A 22,949-nucleotide genomic window follows, 5' to 3' on the forward strand; every position below is an offset into this window, starting at 1 on the left:
CAAGTTGGGTTAAGGGACCCCAAGGGGGGTCAGGCACTCTGGTAGGCAGGAGGCCAGGGTTCCCAGCTTCACAGCCTCACAGCCGCCTACTAGAAGAGCAGTGCCCACTCAGCATGCTGGAGGCCCATGGCTGCTGAGTTCCTTTCTCCCTCACATGGCAATGTCTGCCCTTCAGCTTCAGATTCACCCTGACATCTTCTCAACAAGGCCTCTTCAAGGCTGCCTGCAAGGTAGGGTCCTCACACTCTGACATACGAACAGAGCAAGGCTCAGAGGACCCAAGGCCACAGTGGGGACAGAGCCACTGACCCCAGCAATGAGCACTGTGCCCACTCGGATCAAGGCCAGAGGCAAACAGAAAGGTCAATAAAGTGACTTTCACAAGTGTGAGTGCAGGTATTAGGAAGCTGGCCTAGGCCTGAGGGGCAGGAGAGAGGCAGTGAGAGGCAGAGACCCAGACAGAGCCACCCACGGCAGGTAGGCAGTGTGAGGACAGGGGACAGGGCCACAGTGAGCACCCAAGGGAAAAGGTAAGGCGATTTCTGTAAAACATGATAGTCACCACATGCTTGAAACAAAGAACAGTGAATAATACAACTCTTTTTTTTAAATAAATATGATTTGATTGTTTTCCCTGTTTCTGGGCAGCAGGAAGGTGTGGGGGAAGGGAAAAAAGGGAAGCCTCCTCTGTTTGCTGGTAGTTCAGTTAACAGGTAGTAATAGTCCTTGTATAACTCAACAGTCTTAAAAAAAGAAAAAGGAACACTTAGGCTGCAAACAAGTTAAAGCAGTGAGACTGATTTTCAACCTGGTAGGATAGATGGTGCCAAGAGATTAAAAGGGAAAGAGAAAAAAAGTGTGCGTGTGTGATTGAGTGTGAGTGTGTATGAGTGTGTGTGACTGAATGTGTGTCAGAGTATGTGAGTGTGAGTGTCTCCAATAAGCCAGTACCCCTGGGAGAATACAGGCTCCCCGTCAGGATAGCCACTGCAGAGATAAGACAGAATACGGGAGCAAGACCAGACAGGTGCCTTCAGAGATGGGCACTGCAGGTGAGGAACAAGGACAGGTGCTGGGCACTGGCAAGGAGGGGCGCCCTCAGAGGCCCAAAGTCCAGACGGCCCTGCCAAGGCCCCCTGAGAACACAACGTGGAGGCATCCACACCTGAAGGGTCCAGGCCTGGTTCAGACTCCCAACAAGACCTTGGGACAACAGCAGGGCCCGAGGGGTGGTGTCACAGAGCTGCCATCCAGACACAAGGCCTCCTCCGAGCCTGAACAACCTTAGTCTGCACTGCCAGCTGGGGTCAGCCTGGTGCGGGACACAAGGCACAGAGGGGGGCCTTGTATTTTACCAGAGTAGAGGATAAACTTCTCTCACCATGGAGACAGATTTCTTTTCTATCACCATGCCCCTAGTACTGTTCTGGAAACAAAAAACATCTGAACCGCTTTCTGGTTGAATAATCTGCATGCATTTGAAGAAGGGCATTCACCTACCAGTGTACACGGATAAAAATGAAGTGTAGGAGGAAATAGATACCAATTAAGGCCAAACCCAGGGGCGATGGACATCAGCTTGGAGAGGGTGACAGTTTAGAAGGCTGGGTTAAAAACTCTAAGAGAAACAGCTCAAAACACAGACAGTAAGCAAACTTTTTCTGGTTACTTCTGTTTCCAAAATAGCCTCTAAATTTAAATCTTCAGCAAATCAAACATTTAAATCCAATAGATCTCACATATCCAAAAGGACTTCAGTAAATAGTTTCACAGAATCTATAACTTTTATCAAGGCAAGGTCTTAACTAGATAAATTACTGCCCACAATAACAGAAATAAAATTAAGATTGTAATGGTAGGTACCCGCCTATTAACAAATATTAGCCTTCCAGGGGCCGGGAACCAGACTGGGGGGAGGCGGAATGTGAGTGAATTGGGGTGGCGGCTAACTCAGCTCACAAACAGAACCAAAAATTGACCCTGAGGCCCTGGAAGGCAGGCAGCCCTGTCTGCAGCAGCTGCTGGCACCTGGAGGCCCGAGGAAGGGCTGAGGTATGGGGACGCCAACTCAGGGGCAGGACTCACGACAGTAGGAGGCAACGCCAGTGCCATGTGCAGGGGGGGATGGAGTCCATCAGTGACCAAGGCCCAGAGCCTCCCTCTAGGGGTGTCTGTGAGGAGCGTGGCCCAGTGTCAGACACAAGCAAAGTGAGGGTTGCAGGCTCCCAAGAGCCAGCAAGGAGGAGCTCTGCAAGGCACTATAATCTTTGTTTAAAATAGAAACTTTCAGGGCAGCTTGACACCAAGGTTGCAAAAATAGTGAAACCACAGGCGGGAAAATGCAGAACTGATGGCTCTGAGCTCATGTAGGCATCCTGCCTGCGAGCCCCCACAGTGAGGGTGTTTAAGTGAGAGCCGGGAAGCGGGTGTGGCGGGCAGCAGCTGGAAAGATGGTCTTCCCCGCATTTACAACTTGAAAGTATTTCGCTTATCAAACTCTGCAGCATAACCAAACAAGGACAAACTATGAAATATTTCTGCTGACATGGGCAAAGCGTACGCTGATTTTCTTCCTCTCTATATGCAAATAACAGTAATTCCCAGAAGAGTAAAAACATTTGATAGTTTTGTGCAATCTGTTCACATGTAAAATAAATCATCTGAGGAAGGGACACATACTTTATTGAACTATGCCTTTTTCTCTCCCACATTTTAAAACAATGTATCACCAACCTACAGGGAATCCAGCTTGTTTCCCCAGATTACCTGGGGCAGGGCAGGGGTGGAGCTGCTGAGATCACTAGGAAGTTCATAATGAAAACCAAACATCATTTTTTAGCCCGGCTTTACTACTGAGGAAATTCAATGGTTTTAATGCACAAAAAGTTCAAATTCCATTCTCAAAAGCACCACTGGTCTCTTTTGCAATTACCTCAAAAGAACTGCTGCATCAACAGAGAAACAAAAGTCAAGTTTGCCTGAAAATCACAAGGAGGTGAAGTCTCAGAGGGAGCTTGCCTGAGAATCTTGAGTCTCTTGGCCCCTCTCTGCAGGACACTGCTCTCCAGCCCCTCGTCCTCAGTCTGCAGACCCTGCAGCAGAAATCAGGCTGCCCCTGGGACAGGGTCTTCCCAAGACTGAGTGGTGTCTCTGCCTCCCCAATGCCTCCTCCCCAGGATTCCTGCTGCTGCCCCACTCGGTCTGACTGGCCCCTCGCCAACCTGGAGCACTCCAAAGCTGCACTCACGCCTCCACTCTTCTTTTTAATAATTCCTTTTAACTGTGCAAAGCAGGATTCTGATCACGTCACTCTGCTGCTTACATTTGCACTAGCTCCCTCTGCCTACAGCTGTGGTTTTCAAACCACGTTCCATGGAACCCCAGTGTGCCCCATGATGGCAAGGGAGAGCAGCCTCACCTTTATCTATTTTATATACTGGGATGCCTCCTGAGATTTGTATGGAAAAACTACTCTGACCTTAAAATAAATCAATCAATGAAAGGCAGAAATGTGTCCAGGATCCTGGAGGGTAAACTCTCAATCCTGAGGTAAAGTCAAGGGCCCTCCTCACAGCCTTCAGCCTTCCTCGGCTCACCCATGCTCAGGCCCAGCCTGACACCGCTGTGCCCTGCTCTCCCACTCCCACCACTTCAAGCAGGTCCCTCAGGAAAATGGAAATGCTCGACACGGCTCCCAGCCGAACACCAAGCACATAGGTAAGCACCACAGAACCTGACTGACTGCCTGATGGATGCTCAGATCACGCAGGATTCCCTATGGGGGGATGGTTGTTTGCCTCCATGGTCTGGGATCCAGAGAGACAGTACGGTCTACTAATTAATGAAGGTGTCTTTGTGATTGTGGTAGTCCTTCCTCTTTGACACAGAATCCAGTGCATGTCTAAAAGACATGAAGGGAAGATAAGAGTATGCCCAGTTGAGTACATTCTTTCTGGTAGAACAGAACCAACTGCAGCAGTCTCTGGCATTCAGTGGGTGGTCACACCAACCTTCCAACTAGACTCGAGGGCTCCCCATCCATGGTGACATTGAGACAGCTTCAAGCCCTGGGAGACTGAGCCACACACATGGCTGACACCCGCCACACAGGCCTGCCAACAAACCTCGAGACCCATCCTGCACCAGGATGATGACCTTCTTCACTTCACAGCAGAGAACTGAGCCTGAAGGGCCCTCCATGCTCCCCCAGAGCAGCACAGCTCCCCTACCTTCCAGTGTCTCACACCGTCCCTAAGACCCCAGCTCAGCAGTACAGCTGCCGTTGCTTGAGCAGTCCTGTCTGGAAAGAACAACACAGTGACTGCCATGTCCAGGAGGCCACGCATCACATCAGGGCAGTGCCAGCTTAAACACTTGGCAAAGTAACACCACTGTTCATCATTCTGGCCAGGCCTTCTCAGCCGTCTCCAATCCCTGCTGCTTGACAAGAAAAAGCCTGACTTGGTCCCCTTATGGTATGATGAGCTGCCACAGGCTAGATCTTGCAGGGGTGGAGGAACAGGTCCCACGAGGACCAAGCCCCTGGTCCTGCCTCTCCTGGGCCCTCCCTGTGTGCACCATGCCAGCCTCCTCAGGTCTTCTCCCAGGGTAGAGAAAGCTGTGGGACGATGACCAAAAGGCACACAGACATCACTGGGTCAGCCTTCACCGGGCACCCCACACCACCTGCGTGTGCCCTTTCTTCTCTCCTTGTCCACTCCCTGACAAAGCAAGGACCCTCGCCTCCCACATCTCTATCTAGATGTTTGAGTACGGCTGGGTGTCCACCAGGGTTCTAGAAAGCCCCACAATGGTTCTGGAGCAGCCCAGAGCGATGAACCTCCTCTCATTCCAGGCTCACCTCTCAAGGTCCTCCAGACCAGCTGTGACCCAGAGCCAGACTCTACCTGGAGTCCTCTGAGCTCCTCATGGCATTCGGCCTGAGATCAAGTCCATGACTTCAGTCACCACCTTACCTACACCCCACTCCTCAACTTTTACCAAAGATATTGCTGTTCAAGCCACTCATGCTGAAAGCGTCTGCATGAGCCTTGCTGTTTTCCTCTGTGCCCTGTGACCCCATGGTTCTCACAGAGCAGGTGTCACCAAAGGTCCCAGGTGAGGCAGGAGGTTTTCCCGCAGAGGTACCAACTCTGGAAGCGGAGAAGAAGTGGAGAGAAGGAGAGCTAGCTTCTCAGGGAACCAAAATTCTGATTCTTACAGCCGGCCACCTCTGGTCCTCTCCAGAACTGCAGGAACTCTGCCCAGGCCAGTGAAGCTGTCCTGTGGTTCCTAGCCTCAATGGGACAAAAGCAGAGAGCAGCTCCTTCACTGAGCTCCTGCATATCTTCTCCACCAACATAGAAATGCCTGCAGAGTCCAGAACACCTGAAGAAAGAAAAACACTGCGTGCAGCCTCCCCTTCCAGCCTGTCCTGAGCTCAGTCCACACAAATGTGGAGCTGGACTTTGCCACTCAAGCTTTGTCACCAAGACCCCTCCAGGCTAGATGGCGGCCTCACCTTCGCTTTCACAGTCTCACCAAGGTGCACCAAGGACTCAGACCCAACAGTCCTTCTGAGCCTTCTTTTCATGTTAACCATTTAAGTTAAATTTTTCTCTGCTAGGGAAAAGCCTAAGATTACCATCTCTGGGCAGAAAAGTTCAGTATGTATTTTCGGATGACTTTCCCTGCAGCGCATCCCAGGAGGGGATTCTTCAATCACACTACTGTCTTTAAAGCTGCAGGTGATGATCCAGCAATCCCACTCCTGGGTCTTTACCCAAAGGAAACAAAATGACCAACTTGAAAAGATGTCTGTACCTCATGTTCATTGCAGCATTATTTACAACAGTCAAGATATAGAAACAACGTAAGTGTCCCCTGATGGATGAATGGATAAAGAAGTGTATATATATATACACACACACACACACACACTAAAATATTATTTGGCCATGAAAACGAAGGAAATCCTGCCATTTGCAACAACATGGATGGACCTTGAAGACAAGTGAAGACAAGTGAAGCTAAGTGAAATAAGTCAGACAGAGAAAGACAAATACTGTATGATCTCATTTATATGTGGAATCTAAAAAAAAATGAGTTCATAGATACAGAGGACCAATTGATGGTTGCCAGAGGTGGGCACGGGAGGTAGACAAAACAGGTAGATGGGGTCAAAAGGTACAAACTTCCAGTTATAAAGCAAATAAGTCATGGGATGTAATGTAGAGCATGGTGACTATAGTTAATAATACTGTATTATATATTTGAAGGCTGCTAAGAGAGGGGATCTTAGAAGATCTCATCACAGAAAGAAAAATTTCTTAACTATGTGAGGTGATGGATGTTAAGTAGACTCATTGTGGTGACCATTTTGCAATACATACAAATATTGAATCATATTGTACACCTGAAAGTAATATAATGGTATATGTCAATTATACCTCAAAAAAAAAGCCGCAAGTGGATTCCAGCAAAGCGCCCTCCCACAGGGCCTGCAGACTCCAGCACTGAGCTCCACCACAGCACCCACGGATCATTTTCATTTTTACTATTTAATAAATGGAACTGCATCTAAATATTTTTAAAATTTGCATTCCTTTTATTCTTACTAAGGTTGAACACATTTCTACACAGTAACTCATGTGTGTGTGTGTATGTGTGTATGTGTATGTGTGTGTGTGTGTGTGTGTGTGTGTGTGTGACTTGCCAGTTTGGTTTGTTTCCCTGTTACTTCATCCTTTGAAACCTCAGTAGTACTTTTCTCATCAACATGCACAGGCACTCACTATACTACTGACATTAAAGACATTAAAACTGTATGAAAGTGGCAGCAAAATTTTTTCCCAGGTCAGGCTACTTGCCTTTCTCAGTCATTGACTTTTTTCTTTGAAACTTCAGTTTTAAATTTTTACCAGATTAACCTTTTTAGCCTTTCCCTTTGGAATTTCCTCTTTCACTTCTAAATTTACCAAATAGGAAGAACTCCACTAGCCTGGCCCAGAGAAGGAAGCAGTTTCTGATCCACAGCCCCATCTCAGCAAACTGCTGACCTATTATCAGAAGTCAAACAATTGCCCATCTGAGAAATAGTTTTGAGGTAACAGGTAATCTCAAAGAATTAACTTAAAAGTAATATTGAGACCCATAAAAAGTTAAATAAACTGATTGATGGTAGGAATTTTTTTATTGGACCTCAGATGCACAATAGTTCTTAAGACCCTGAACTGCTCTCAACTTAGTTATGTTTAATAATGCCATAAAGACAAGTGAAACACTATCTACAACGAAAGCTGGGGTCCTGCCTGTGATCCACAGGGAAGCCCACCTGGGCATCAACCCCTTGCTTTCTTTAGTACAAGTTGCATCTCATCTCTACATATTCTTAAAAGGCACTTTTAAAATTTAGTCTTTATAAAAGTATATTATGCTATATATAATCGTCTGACTTACTTTTTCCATTGTTGTTATATCACCAGCACGCATCCACACTGTTATGTGTTGCTCCAAAGTGCTGTTTTGACAGGTGCATACTACTCCACTGAAAAAAATGGACGACACATCCAGTCTCCAAAGGCAGGTCTTTGTTACTGCGAACTGTGAGGAAAATTCCTGCACAAATACATGTGCAATGAATTCTCTAGGTCAAAGGTCAGTAACGTTTTCCTATAAGGGGCAGAAGTTGATAACTGTCCCGTAGGTATATAAGAGAATACCTTGATTCTTAGGAAATACACTGAGGTGTTTAGGGGCAAATGGCCTCAAATTTATGGTAAAGGGTTTTGTCTGTATGTGTTCTTTGTACTATTTTTGTTTTTGCAATGTTTTGTAAGTTTGAAATTATTTTAAAAGAGTAAAAATAGAATATTCCTCTGGAAACTTTTTGCAAACATAAAAGAGAAGGAATTAAAAATGTTCATAACAGACGTCATAAGTCCTTGAACGGAGGCAAGTTTCAGTGGCTCCTCATTGCCACGACCCTTGGTGGGTTATACACCTGTATTCACTTCAGAGTGAAACACATCTTTCCAACCAGAACACCTGCCTTAGAGATCCTGCGTCTGCCCAGAGGAAGGTTTCGCTCAGAGTCCTTACTGCTGGATGCAAGCTTCCCGATGGAGAGCTGGGCCCAAAATCATACGTCCTCAGGTAGGGCTGTTAGAGAGGCTCTCCCAGACAACTCAGCTCCAAGAGGGATCATGTCAGTACTATCATCCAGAATGCTTTAGACCACTGCAAAGTGTTGGCTTTGTTTAAAAATATAAATACTCCAAATTTCTAGCTTCAATTACTTAATAATTTTACGTTTCCCAGATATTTAGGATTTGAAAGAAATCAGCTTACAGAAAGCAGTGAGAGATCTTAAAAATGTAAAACCATTTCTACTTCTGGCCCAGAAAAAAGCAGCAAAACTCCAACACCATTTATGTTGTTAAAGAGAACTCCTAACTCTTGGAGAGAAGTCAGAAGCATTTATGAAGATGAAATCCTGCACGTGGGGTTTGCTCCCCAACAGTGCAGAGTGAGGCAGGGGTTACAGATGAACCGAGACTACCACCAAGGGTTGACAACACTATTTTCTGTGCCTCTGTCCATTTTGCAATTGCTCACAAAGAACAGTTTAATATACATACATACAAGATTTCACGTTTCGGGCTGAGCTAGAGTGTGCAGTCACCCCCTTGTCCCTGCAGTGATGAGGCCACAGCTAGTGGCTCTGCAGATAGAAGGAGCCCTGAGGCCTGACAGATAGCCTGGCAGTGCTCCTACCCACTTAAAAATGTCTAGTTTTAATTGCCTACATCTTTTTTTCCAGTGATAATTAAAAAGTCTTCAAGAGGTAGGAGTTTTTTGCAAACAGACATTTTCAGGCTGCTACAAAGCTGATAAGGTGAGTACTTTATTCAGAGAACCATAAAATCCTAAGAATGGTCTCCTCCCGCCCAGCACCCCAGAGTCCCCAGGGAGCTGAAGTACGAGCTGGCTGACCTCACCCTGACTCGGTAGAGCTGGGGTGCTCTGGGCACCAGCATTTTTAACGCCCTGCCCACACCACCCCCTGTTGATTCTGAGGTAGGAGTCTCTTGGGCCCACACTTTGAGAAACTGTTTAAGGGCAGTGGTCTCCAAGGTGGGGTACACCATATAATCCTTTGAAATGATGGAAGAAAACACTAGAGCAACTGTATTTTTACCTAACAGGGACAAGGAATTAAGCCTCCCTGATAGTTACATACCTAGCCTCATGGAGCAGCAGAAGCCCAAGGCTGTGAGGGATCATGGGAGCCCCATGATTGAGGGGCCGGCCCAGGGGATTGAGAAGTGCTAATGGTAATAACAAGTTTATATAAATGAACTGCTATGGAATGAAGTGTGTCCCACACCCCAAATCCATATGTTGAAGCCCTAACACCCAATACCTTAGACTGTGACAGTAGGGGAGATGGGTCTTTAGAGAGGTAATTAAGGTAAAATGAGGTCACAGGGTGGCCCTGACGCAATACGACTGGTGTCCTTATAAGAAGAGATTAAGACACAGACAGGCACAGAGGAAAGACCATGTGAAGATACAAAGGGAAAACAGCTGTTTATAAGCCAAAAGGAGAGGCCTTGAGAGAAACCACCCCTGCCAACACCTTGATCTTGGCTTTCTTGCCTCCAGAATTGTGAGAAAACAAATTTCTGTTGTTAAAGTCATCCAGTCTGTGCTAATTTGTCACAAGAGCCCTAGCAGACTAATACACAAACCCTTTGGAAAGATTTTGTTCCTGCCAAGATTCTGGGGATGGAGGGAGTCAGGAGTACTGGCAGCCTCAGACAAGAACAGGCCCCCAGTACAGTTAACCACCGCCTCACCTTGCTCCAAGTGTGTGGGCCTGGGGGTCTAAAACAGCTGGCACAAGGCTGTCGCAACCAACAAGCAAATACAACTCTGCCTTCTACGACTTGGTGGTGTCTTTTTCAAACTCTATTACCTAATATTGACTGTGCACACTTTATGATTGACCCAACATGCCTGGACAGAGACTCTGCTTACATTTACAAACACAGACACCAACTGCAGAAGATACTCAGAGACACTTTAGGGATGGAGCGAGCAGCCGAAAACGACTGGGACGTGAAATGCTGTGCTTCCCAAAATCACCTCTTTTAATTTAAACTCTTCAAGCAATCTGAGGTACGTGGAAGCATCAACTTGGGCACGTGGGTGGGGACATGGGACAAGGGGACAGTGCTCCCCCATCACCCCTACCTGGGACCTGTTGGCTGAAGGGCAAAACGCTGTGAACCAGCATGAGGCTGCAATCAGCAGGGAATCCCCAGTTCTAAATCTTGGAGAGCTGCACAGAACGTGAAGATAGCCTGGACAGACCACAGCTAGCCCAGGTGGCTGAGGGACCTGGGACAACTTACTTGGACTTCAGGTGTGTGCGTCCCCTCCTGTGGTTAACGGGTGATAACAGGACCTTCTGGGACAGCCAGGAGGGCTGTTCAGCAGGGGTGCAGTAAATGAAATCATGAAGCTTCCGAGGCGCAGAGTTCTAAGCACACTTCCAAACACTACACCATCCTGGCTAACTATGCAGGAATGCACCTGACCTATGTAAAAAGGGAGAATTCAGAGGGAACTCGAGCTTTCATGGTCGGAGTCTACAGGAAAGGTGTATGTGGGGCTGCATCTTTGCACACACCTCCCAAGGCCCACAGGGTCACAGTGCCCGGGGCCACCCCACCCTGGTCTGTTGGGGGACCCCCAGGATGAGTCACATCCCAGAGGTCTGATAATACAGCACATCTCCCCTCCTTTTTTGACCTTGGAGCAAAATCAGGGCAACTGAGAGTTCTAGAAACTTAGCAAGAGCCCTTTCAGAATTGTAACCAATTCCACACAATCTATGAGGTAAGCCCCAAATGTGCAACTGGAATACAAATGATACAGAGAGAACTCAGTACAGGGTCACATGGAAGTGCAGGCAGGAGGCCACATCTCCTGTGGCTGTTGTCCCAGAACTCACCATCCTGGCAGAGGCACCCTGAGTGGACTGACCCAGCTCTGTCCACCTCCAGTGCAAGCTGAGAGGGTTACAGCTCCTCATAGCTCTTAGAGTGTGCAAGTCTGACAGTGACGATATGAAAGGACATGTTCCCTTTTCCTGGTGAAGGGAGGGTGGACGTGTTGATTCTCCCTTTACTCAGCTGGCAGCTCTACAAGGCAAAGCCCCTCTCCCCGTCCACCCTTTGCATGGTGCTTACCTCGCAGTATGCACTCAGCCAATCTTTGTTGGAGGCAGCAATTATCTAAAATGCAAATTACTACAGTACAAAATAAAAATTACCTCCTGTGATGGTTAATTTTATGTGTCAACTTGGCTATGCTACAGTATGATCTAGTTTTTGATCAAACACCAGTCCAGATTTTGCTGTAAAGGTATTTTTCAGATGTGATTTATATTTAAATTGGCAGACTTTGAGTAAAGCAGATTATGCTCCATAATGTGGGTACACCTCATCCAATCAGTTGAAGTCCTTAAGAGAAAAGACTAAGGTCCTCCAAAGAGGAAGGAAATCTGCCTCCAGGCTGCTTGAGCTGCAGCATCAGCTCTTCAGTGGCTCTCCAGCTTGCCTAATCTGAATTCAGACATGCCAACCTCAACAATCATGTGAGTCAATTACTTTAAATAAATAAATCTCTCTCTAGATATAAACATCCTATTGGTTCTCCTTTTCTGGAGAATCCTGACTAATACACAGCTCCACTCCCATCAAGCAAAGGAAAAAACACAATTTCTGTGTACAAAAACCTGATCAGTGCGGCATAAAATTCTGGCTATGAAAATCAGGTTTTACGACAGAATACAATGCTCTCTAATTGTTTTCTCCCGCTGTGGAGCAAAATCCACCCAAGGGAGAGTAAAGAACAGGGCCTGACAAGTTTGGCTAGTGGAGTATCTGAGTTATAAATACAATTCATACATATGCTGGTTTCAAGGTCACAGACGCTATCACTGTCCATTTGTCTTATTCACAACTAAAACATCTGAAAGCCACAGTTGAAGGCCTATCATTTCTGTCACCACAGCCATGCACAGAGGTGAGGCAGAAATGATGAAGTTGGATGGGGGAGTAATCAGGTAAATGAATGCTCAGTGAGCTCCTGCTGAACAGCACAAATGCACACCAGGCTCAAACCAACACAGAGGTAAAGAATACATTCCTGTTTTCTTGAGCACGTGTTCTGAGAGGCCTTTAACACAAAAAATTCATATCAATGCAAATCTTATTCCTGGAATGCTCTGTAATCCCCCTACTAGATAATCTGAAATCAAGCCAGAGCTGCCATGTTTAAGCCCCACTCATGGCCCCAGGTTCTCCACTGGCTCCTGCACAGCTGCTGTACTTAAACCCCCCATTTGTAGCCAAAGGTTCTCCAGATATAAGATATAAAGAGAACAAGTAATAAAATGGCAGATGTAAATCCTCCCACATAAGTATTCACATTAAATGTAAGTGGACTAGACAGTTAAAAGGCAGACATTGACAGAATGGATTAAAAAAAGAACCAATTACATGTCCATGACAGACACATTTTAAATTCAAAGATACAAATAGAGTGAAACTAAAAGGATGGGAAAAGATATACCATGCAAAGAGAAACTAAAAGTGAGCAGAAGTAGCTATACTAGCATTCAACAAATATCAGGCAAAACAGACTTGAAGACAAAAATTGTTACTAGAAACATTATGATAAAAGGGTCAATCCATCAGCAAGATGTAACAAGTATAAACATATATTCACCTAACAACACAGCCTCATAATACATGAAACTGCAGAGGACATGATCTTCTATGCCGAAAATCCTAAAGATTTCACAAAAGAACTGTTAGAGCTAATAAACGAATTCAGCAAAGCTGGAGGATACAAAAGTAACACACAAAAATCAGCTGCATTTCTATACGTTAGCAATGAACTATCCAAAAAAGACATTAAGAAAACAATTCAATTTACGATAGCATCAAAAAGAAAAAAATAAGAATAAATTTAAGCAAGGAGGTGAAAGATTCGTACACTAAAAGTTACAAAACTGCTGAAAAAAATTAAAGACACAAATAAATGGAAAGCTACTCCATGTTCACGGATTGGGAGACTTACTATTGTTAAGATGACAATATAACCCAAAGCTATCTACAGATTCAACGCAATCCCTTTCAAAACGCCAACAGCAGTTTCTGCAAAAACAGAAAAAGCCATCCTAGAATTAATATGAAATCTCATGGGACCTAGAATAGCTAAAAGAATTTTGAGAAAACAACAAAGTTGGAGGACTCACACTTACTGATTTCAAAACTTCCTGTAAAACTACAGTTAACAAAACAGTATGGTAGGGGCTGTTGACCAATGAAATAGAGTAGAGCCCAGAAATAAAGCCTTGCATATACGATCAAATGATTTTCAACAAGGGTGTCAAGACCTTTCAATGGAGAAAGGACAGTCTTTTCAACAGACAGGGCTGGGAAAACTTGATGCCCAAATGCAAAAGAATTAAACTGGACCATTACCTTATACTACGTACAAAAGTTAACTCAAATGAACAAAAAACCCTAAACATAAGAGCTAAAACTATAAAACTGTCAGAAGAAAATATATGGAGAAAGCTTCCTGACACTGGATTTGAAAAAGATTTTCTGGGTATGACACCAAAAGCACCGGCAACAAAAGAAAAAATACATAAACTGAACATGAAAATTAAAAACTTTTGTTCAGCCAAGGACACTATCAACACAGTGAAAAGACAACCCCCAGAATGGGAGAAAATGTTTGCAAATCGTATATCTGATAAGGGATTGATATCCAAAATATATAAAGAATTCTTACAACTCAACAGCAAAAAAACATGATTAAAAAATGGACAAATGACTTGAATAGACATTTCTCCAAAGAAGATATATAAATGGCAAGTAAGTATATGAAAAGATGCTCAATATCACTAATCATTAGGGAAATGCAAATCAAAACCAGAAGGAGATACCACTTCACACCCATTAGGATGGCTATTATCAAAAAACCAGAAAGTACAAGTGTTGACTGCTGTAGAAAACAGTATGACAATTCCTCAAAAAAACTAAACACTGAATTACCATATGACCCAGCAATTCCACTTCTGGATATATTCCCAAAAGAAGTGAAAACAGGGTCTTGAAGAGATATCTGTACACCAATGTTCACAGCAGCATTATACAATAGCAAAAGGTGGAAATAACCCAACTGTCCATCAACAAATGAATGGGTAAAGAAAATGCAGTATACACATACAATGGAATATTATTCAGCCTTAAAAAGGAATTAAATTCTGATACATGCTACAAAATGGATGACCTTGAAGACATTATACTAAGTGAAATAAGCCAGATACAAAAGGACAAATATTGTATGATTCCACTTATATAAGATATCCAGAATAATCAAGTTCACAGCCAGAAAGTAGAAGGGTGGTTACCAGGAGCTGGGGGAATAAGGGAGTGGGGAGTTAGTGTTTAATGGGCACAGAGTTTCAGTTTCTGATGATGAAACAGTTCTGGAGATGGGTAGTGGCGATGGTTGCACAGCAATGTAAATGTACTTAATGCTCCTAAACTGTACACTTGAAATGTTTAAAATAGTAAATGTGAGGTCATCTATATTTTATTACATAGAAAACATCAGGTAAGGAGATTTCCTCAATTTATTTTTGTTTTTAAACATTTTTTAAGCTATTCTAGTTTATTTTATCCTTCACATAAATTTTAGAATCAGCTTATCTTTCATCCATAAAAACATCCTGTTGACGTTTCTTAAAAAATTAAACATAAATACCTTATGACCCAGAAATAACACTTCAAGATTTCTACCCAGAAGAAATTAAAACATATGTCCACATAAAGACTTGTACATGAGTCTTCACGGCACCACTATTCATACTGGGCAAAAAAGTGGAAACAAACAATAGTTCATCATCTGGTGAATGGATAAACAAAATGTGATATATCCATACAATGGAATACAATGCAACCAAAAGAAATGAAACACATGCTACAACAGCAATGAATCCCAAAAAACATTATGCTAAGTGAGAGAAGCTGCACATAAAGACCACAAATTGTATACTTTCATTTATGTTAAATGTCCAGAAAAGGCAATTCTATAAGAGACAGAAAGTAAATTAGTGACTAGCTTCAACAGGGGTTAGGAATGGGGATTAACTGTCAAAGGTCACAAGGGATCTTAGTGGGTTGATGAGTATGTTCTAAAACTGGATTACGGCAATGACTGCACAACTCCATAAATCTTCTAAAAATCACTCTACACTTAAAGTAGGTGAATTTTATAGTACGTATATTATACCTCAATAAAGTTGTTTAAAATATTTTTTGCTAGGATACTTGATTGGAATTGTGTTAAATCTATAGATCAATTTGGAGACAACTGACATCTTTACTATACTGAGTGTTCCAACCCACAACCATAATACACCTCTCCATTTATTTACATGATCTTTGATTTCACTCATTAGCATTTTGTAGTTTTCAGCATACAGATCCCGTACGTGTTTAATTAGATTTATATCTAAGTATTTGATTTTTTTAAAGGTACTGAAAACGGTATTTTTAAATTTCACTTTTTAACTGTACATTGCTAGTATATAAAAATAAGATTGACTTGTATGTGTTGACTCTATTTTGTGACCTTGCTAACCTCACTTACTAGTTCTCATAGTTTTTTTCATAGATTCCTTGGATTGTCTATGTAGATAATCATGTCGCCTGCAAATAGAGACAATTTTATTTTCCCTTTCCAATCTGCATGTCTTTTATTTCTTTTTCTGACCTTGTTGCACTGGCTAAAATAAAGTTTTAAAATTACATACGTGTCATTAATCCATGCTATACCTGTGGCTGCTAAATTTTGGGTGCAAGAAAGAGCAGCTGGGACAAGTTAGCTACTTAGAAATGGACACTATAAAATCCATTTTTCTAATATAAAAGCTCTAGAAAACATAGCACTAATAGTAACTGTTCCTATATCATACGGTACTTTTCCCATACTATCTATCTTGATCTTCATAACAATGTAATAGGTACATTTTCCATGTTACTGAAGAAGGAAAATGGGCCAAGGTAGGCAAAGCAAGGTGCCCACCTGGGCTCAGGTGATCCTGCTGGAGCAGACATCAATAACAGTCAGAGCAGCAGACTTGCCAGGACCCACTAGATCTCACCTGCTGAAGTCTCTGTCTTTCTTCCCACTGGCTAGCTGGGTGGCCCCGGGCACTGACTGAGCTGACCTCTCTATAAGCTCGTGCTAGTAAAACACAGATCAAAAGCCAGGACACAGTCATACAGTGAAAGTGGCTGAGGGAACACTGGCCCACCTGGGGGAGTGGGAGGCAGTTGAGCTCCTGGAGTAGCACCTGAGCAAGCAAGGTGCCTTCAAAGAATCATAGGTGAGTCATTCAGTAGGTGTGTGAGAGTCAGGTCCCAGGGTCTAATATTTTGGGGAAGGTATTTTTAGCAATTCTTTCTAATTTTTAACTCAGAGTGTGTCAGTGAGATGGTTGGATTCAAAGTCTGGCTCTGCCACTTACCAGGCATGTAACCTTGGACACATACTTCATCCCTCTTTGTCAGTTCCCTCATCCATAAAGTGAGAATAATAATTGCACCTACCTTTGAAGGTTGTGAGAATAATTAGTATGTAAAGTACTTAGCAGTTTACAAACTATAGCCCACTGCCTGTTTCTGTAAATAAAGTTTTACTGAAACATGGCCACACCCATTCATTACATATGGTCTATACTGCTTGGTGGTTCAACAGCAGAATGGGGTAGCTATGACAGAGACCATACGGCCCATAAAGTCGTAAACATTCACTGTCTGGACCTTTACAGGAAAAGTAACCCTGGCTTAAAAAAACGCTGGAGCAAAGTAAGTACTTAAGAAATGTTAGCTATTATTTAAACCCAAATTCACTTCCAGAATAATAAACTTGAGTACGTGCACAAAGATATAGACACAAGCAATGATCACGGTGATGAGAAACGTGAAATAACAGTGTTAAACAGGATGCTGATTAAATAAATTATGGTACCTCTATATATTAGAACACCATACAGATAGTAAAAAGAATGAGGAAAATCTGCATATATATACTATATATGCCAACATGTAGAGATCTCCAAGATCATTAAGCGAAGATCATCAAGTGAAAATGTATGAAGATATACGCAATATAATCTCACTGTTACCAAAAGAACACAAAAACCAAAAACTACGTGTAAGAACAAAAAAGGCTATATACTATGATAGACATATTGAGAGAATTAGTATACATCATTCTCTGTATAGTTTAAATTTTTTAATGAGCTGGAGTTTTGTAATTTTTATCATAACTTAAAAATATTATTTGAATCTCTCTGGTTGTACCTTAGAACTACACTTTTCAAAGCTTCATGTCTTTACCACTCAGGGACAAACTAAAGTATGGTCAGTCTCAAATGCATTATGCTAAGTGAACTAAGCCAGAGTCACAGACCACATATGACACTCCAGAAAAAGAAAAACTGTAGGAATGGAGAACAGCCAGCTCAGTGGTTTCAGGAATTGAAAATGAGGGGGAGGGTTGCCTACAAAACACAGCATGAAAGAATTTGGGAGCCATGGAACTGTTCTTTATCTTGTTTGTGGTGGGTGTCACACGACCCCTTGCATTTGTCAAAACTCATTGAACTGTACCCCAAAAAGTGAATTTTACTATATGTAAATTTAAAAATAAGTTCAAATAAAACACTACAAAAAAGAAAAAACCTCGGGGAGTAAATTTTCTTTGAGCGACCTACCAGCATACAAACATATAGGAAATGTTTCCACCACGATTCCCTGTTTGCCTGTCAGAGAGATGATGCCGCTGGGGAAGAAGGCAGCAGCAAATCGAACAGCATTAGCACCCATCTTCCCACTGAAATCCTACAAATGCATACCTTCAGTGGCCACGTTTATTTAAAGCATGATTACTTCTTACTGTGCCTGCATAACTACGCTTTACATGGAAAACCACTAACGACCTGCAGGGATAAGGGAGACGACGCTTGGGACCCTCCCTGGTCCGAGCACAGGAGCACGCAGCGTAGAGGCTGCCACCGCCGGCTCAGGAACCTGGACAGGATTCTCTAGCACAATCACCACGCTGCTCCGAGTTGGTGACGAGTTGTCAACCACAGCAATCTGAGCTACAGAGTCGGGTATCACTGCTGCTTCAATCACAAATCATTTAAGGAATCATGTTAGACAATGGCCAAGAAATACCACCGGGCTCACGAAGCTTTCCTGCAAAACCCTGCCCGATGTGGGCCACATTACCCTCTACTACTAGAAAAGAAACACTCCAAAGTCCCAGTCGACCACAGAAGCGCAGATCACCCAAGACTGGGTTTAATAAGCAATCGCTATCCATCCCGTTTACACATAATACTAGAGTGTACATGGTCCGCATGCCTCTTTCAGCTTAAAAAACGCTCCTTAAACCCCATTTCCAAATTACTCTTCAGCTCTTTTTCTTATGCCCTCAATGTGCTGCAAATTAAGCGCACGCATTTTAGGCTTAAAATACACAATTCATGGCTGCGCGGAACAGCGCTTCCCACGTAACAATCCTGGTTCCTTAACAAAGCCTCAAACTCATCTCTCCAAGAATCTGAAAAATGATTTCGCTTGGCCAGTCTCCCTCATTTCCTCCGAGAGGGACACAAAGCAAAAACTGGTTCGGATTTTGTCGCACGACCTTCGTGCAAGCTTTCTGCCCCTTACTTTCCAACAATAACTGCAAAACACCAACGTACCCCTTCCCACTGGAGCTCTGCCACGTGCCGGGGACGCGGGAATCCGGGATCTGGGGGCGCGCGGTCAGGAGACCGGGGGCGGGGGACGTGAGAGCCAAGGCCGAGCGGACAGGGAGAGCAGGGGCCGGTGGTACGAGGGTCGGGGGTACAGCGGCCAGAGCCGGCGTGCGGAAGCCGAGGCGATCCGAGAGGCCGCGCCTCCGGGGAGGCCGCACCGCTGAGGGCCAAGTCCTGGCCGCTCGCGGGGCCCCGGCCCGGCACCGCCGTCGCCCTGCCCGACCCGGTTCAGAGGGCGGCCAGGACCCCACGGGGGCAGCAGGACGGGGCGGGGGCAGCAGCGTTTCTCACCTGGGTCCGCAGCAGCAGCAGCGGCGGCTCGGGGGTCCGGAGCAGGCCCTGGGAGTTTCCTGGCTGAGTGAGTCACTCGGGCGGGCCGGGAATGCGCCAGGAAACACCCGGCCTCCTCCCCTTCCTCCCGGGGCGGGGGCTCTCCCGGCTCGGCCTCTTCCTCCCGGCGCTCCTCCTTCTGAGCTCGGCCGCGGCCCTGTCTGCTCCCTGTGTTCCCTACGCACTTCGCGGCCCCCGCCTCCCGGGAGCCCGCCGGGGCACGCGCGCCCGACGCCGGTCAGTGGGAAGACGCCCGAGCGGGGCTGGCCGCGCTTCCCTCCAGCTGCCGAAGGTGTTCCCCAGGGAGGAGAGGCCCCGAGGGTCACCTGCTGCTTTATGCGACCTCAGCTCTGCCTGGGACCGCGAGGGGAGGAGGGGGGCAGAGAGATCAGCGAGGGGCTTCCCCGTGGTAGCCGCCCGGCACTAGGCGTAAAAGGAACGGGGATTTGTACCCTGTTCCCAGGGCTCCACGGGGTTTGTGCGGTGGGTGGGATGAACCCAGGGCGCGCTGGCCGGGCGCCCCACCACCAGGGAGGAGGAGCGCACACCTGCGCCCCGAGGGACGGACCACAGCAGGGGGCCGGGGGCCGGGTGCGACAGGTACAAGCCACCAGAGCCTAGCCAACTAAGAGAAAATGACCTCGTCGAGCCCCTGCAGTGATCACAACTGTACAATCCCATCTCCCCTCTGAGCCAGGAGCAAATGCATGTGCCTGCTTGTGAGAATTGCTGACAGAAGAAAACCCGACTTGCATTAGTCCCCAAAAAACAATCTTGAGAGAGGCAATTAAGCAACACATCATGTGGAAACTCTGAGAGGAGAGAGCTTGTCACAGGCGTGCTTTGGAGAAAAATTGCTCTGAACTCCCACTCACCCCCAACTACCCTCTCCCCCTTCACCCTCCGTCCCAGATCTAATGGGGAACAATAATGATGGTCATCAGGTATTCTAATCTGGCCACTGAACTGTGAAAACCAAAAGACATTTGATTATTCCCTGGCCGTCCTCGGATAATGCAAAAAGTTAACAGCAAATGGATCCTGACTAGGCCAGAGTCTACCAGTTGTCTAAATATTCAAACAACACTTTTTCTAGGAGCTCCCGGAGGTCTCTTACACTCCTGCAAAACATGGACTTCTAGTGACTTTCTGGTTCCCAGGCTACACATTTTCAATTACTACTTCTTTCTGCCCAGGGCTGAGCCTCAAAGTTAGATTCCAAAGGGCTTTTTTAAAAACTGTAGGGGCCGGCTCCGTGGCCGAGTGGTTAAGTTCGTGTGCTCCGCTGCGGCGGCCCAGGGTTCTGATCCTGGGCGCGGACATGGCACCGCTCGTCAGGCCACTTTGAGGCGGCGTCCCACATCCCACAACTAGAAGAACCTGCAACTAAGATATACAACTATGGGGGGGGGGGGGGGGGGTTGCGGAGATAAAGCAGAAAAAAAAAAAAGATTGGCAACAGTGGTTAGCCCAGGTGCCAATCTTTAAAAATAAATAAATAAATAAAAATAAATAAATAAAAAAAATAAAAACTGTAGGTGAAGTGATAGAATACAAACTCAAGGTATAATGTGATAATTTAAAAACATTGTGATCCCTAGAGCAATTAATACAAAATAAGAAGCATAGATAAAATTTCAAGGGAGAAAATAAAATGGAATGCTGAAATATACTCAGTTAATCCAAAGAAGGCAGCAAAGAAGGAGGAAAAAGCACATAGGATAAACAGTAAAAAAGAGCAAGCTCTTAGGCTTAAATCCAACCATATATGTAATTACGTTAAATATAAATGGGCTAAACACTCCAATTAAAAGACAGAAACAGTCACATTGGATAAAAACAAAACCTAAATAGATGCTGTTTAAAGGAGACGTCAGGACACAAAAAGGTTGAAATTTAAAGGATGGAAATGATCTACCATGCACCTGCTAATCATAAAGTTAGAGTGGCTAGATTAATATCAAGTAGACTTCAAGACAAGGAGTGTCGCCAGAAATTAAATGGGACATTTGATAAAGATAAGTGGGTCAATTTATTCAGAAAAAAAATAATTTTTAATGTGTATACACCAAATAAACTTTGAAATACTTGGGAAAAATTGATAGAATCAGAAAAAGAAATAGGCGAACACACACTCATAATTAGAGATTTGAACACACCTCTCTTAGTAATTGATAGGACAGGCAGACACAAAAATAAGCAATGATACAGAAAAATTTAAAAGGCAATTAACTTGTTTAACCTAAACAGTACCCCCACAAAACAGAATATGCTGGATTGAATAAAAGATGCTCAAACACTGTCTACTGAGCCCTCAAGGTGTTACTAAGAAGAATTCAAGTTTTCAGACACATGTGCAACATTCACAAAATATACCATATGCTAGGAAGTAAAACAAGCCTCAACGGCTTTCAAAGGGTTGAAATCATGTTGAACCTTCTCTAAACACCATGAAATTAAGTTAAAAAGCAGTAACAAAAAAATAACTTTTTAAATGCCCAAATATTAGAGAATTAAATAATACACTTCCAAATGTCCCTTTGATCAAAAAAGAAATCACGATGGAAATGAGAAAATATGTTGAACCAAACAATAATGCAAAAATGTTAAAGTTTATGAAAGGAAGCTAAATGAATGCTCAGAGGGAAAGTTTATATATGAAATGCATATATTAGAAAATAAGGAGAGCTTAAAATTAATAATTAAACTTCTACCTCAAAAAAGTTTAGAAAAACACAAGCAAGTTAAATCCAAAGAAAGAAGTAAAGAAATAATAAAGAACAGAGACAATGAACTAGAAAATAAATGACCAAACAGGAAAATCCAAAAAAGCTGGCTTTGCAAAAAGTAATAGAATTGTTACACCCTAGCAAAATTGATTTTAGAAAAACATAAATTACCAACATCAGAAATAAATGTGGAGACCCTACTAGTTTCTTATCAACAGTGAAAAGATACTAAAGGAATTGTATGAAAAACTTGATGGCAGTAAATTTAATAATTCAGAAGAAATAGATACATTTCTTGAAAAACATGACTTTTCAAAACTGATACAAGAAAAAAATAGAAAATCTGAATAGTCCCAAATTGGTAGAAGAAAAAAGAAAATGAATCTATCATTTAAAACCTTCCCACAAAGAAAATCTCCAAGTTGATACAGCTTCAGTGGTGAATTTTTTAAAACATTTAAGGAAGAAACAATACCAATTCCACTAATCCACAGTAATTAAAGTTGTGTGGTCTTGGCATAAGGAAGTACAAATAGACCAATGGAACAGAATAGTGAGAAATAAGCCCAGCTGTAGACTGAGATGTTTTTGTCCCCCAGCCCCCCAAATTCATACGCTGAAACCGAATACCCAATTGATTGGTATTTGGAGGTGAGGACTTTGGGAGGTGATTACGTCAGGAGTATGGAGCCTTCATGAATAGGGTTAGTGTGCTTAGAAAAGAGACCCCAGAGAGTTCCTTCATCTGTTCCACTATTTGAGTTTACAGGTCTGTGAACCAGGAGGTGGGCTCTCAGCAGACACGAGATCTGCCAGCACCTGCATCTTGGACTTCACAGCCTCCAGAACTGTGAGATATAAATTTCTGTTGTTGATAAACCACTCAGTCTGTAGTATTCTGTTATAGCAACCCAAACAGACTAAGACAAGCCCACACCTATATGGGCTGTTTATTTTCA

General features: G+C 44.0%; 1 protein-coding gene across 1 annotated transcript in view; it reads right to left on the reverse strand.

Moving 5' to 3' along the window:
• CYFIP1 (cytoplasmic FMR1 interacting protein 1) overlaps positions 1–19,331 on the reverse strand; it is a 92,388-nt gene extending 73,057 nt beyond the window's left edge. The window contains 1 exon segment of the mRNA XM_070231499.1: positions 19,223–19,331. The gene's annotated coding sequence lies outside the window, so the exon portion shown is untranslated.
• Positions 19,332–22,949: the final 3,618 nt, after the last annotated feature.

Source organism: Equus caballus, chromosome 1, assembly GCF_041296265.1.
Source record: "Equus caballus isolate H_3958 breed thoroughbred chromosome 1, TB-T2T, whole genome shotgun sequence".
NCBI classification, from domain to species: domain Eukaryota; kingdom Metazoa; phylum Chordata; class Mammalia; order Perissodactyla; family Equidae; genus Equus; species Equus caballus.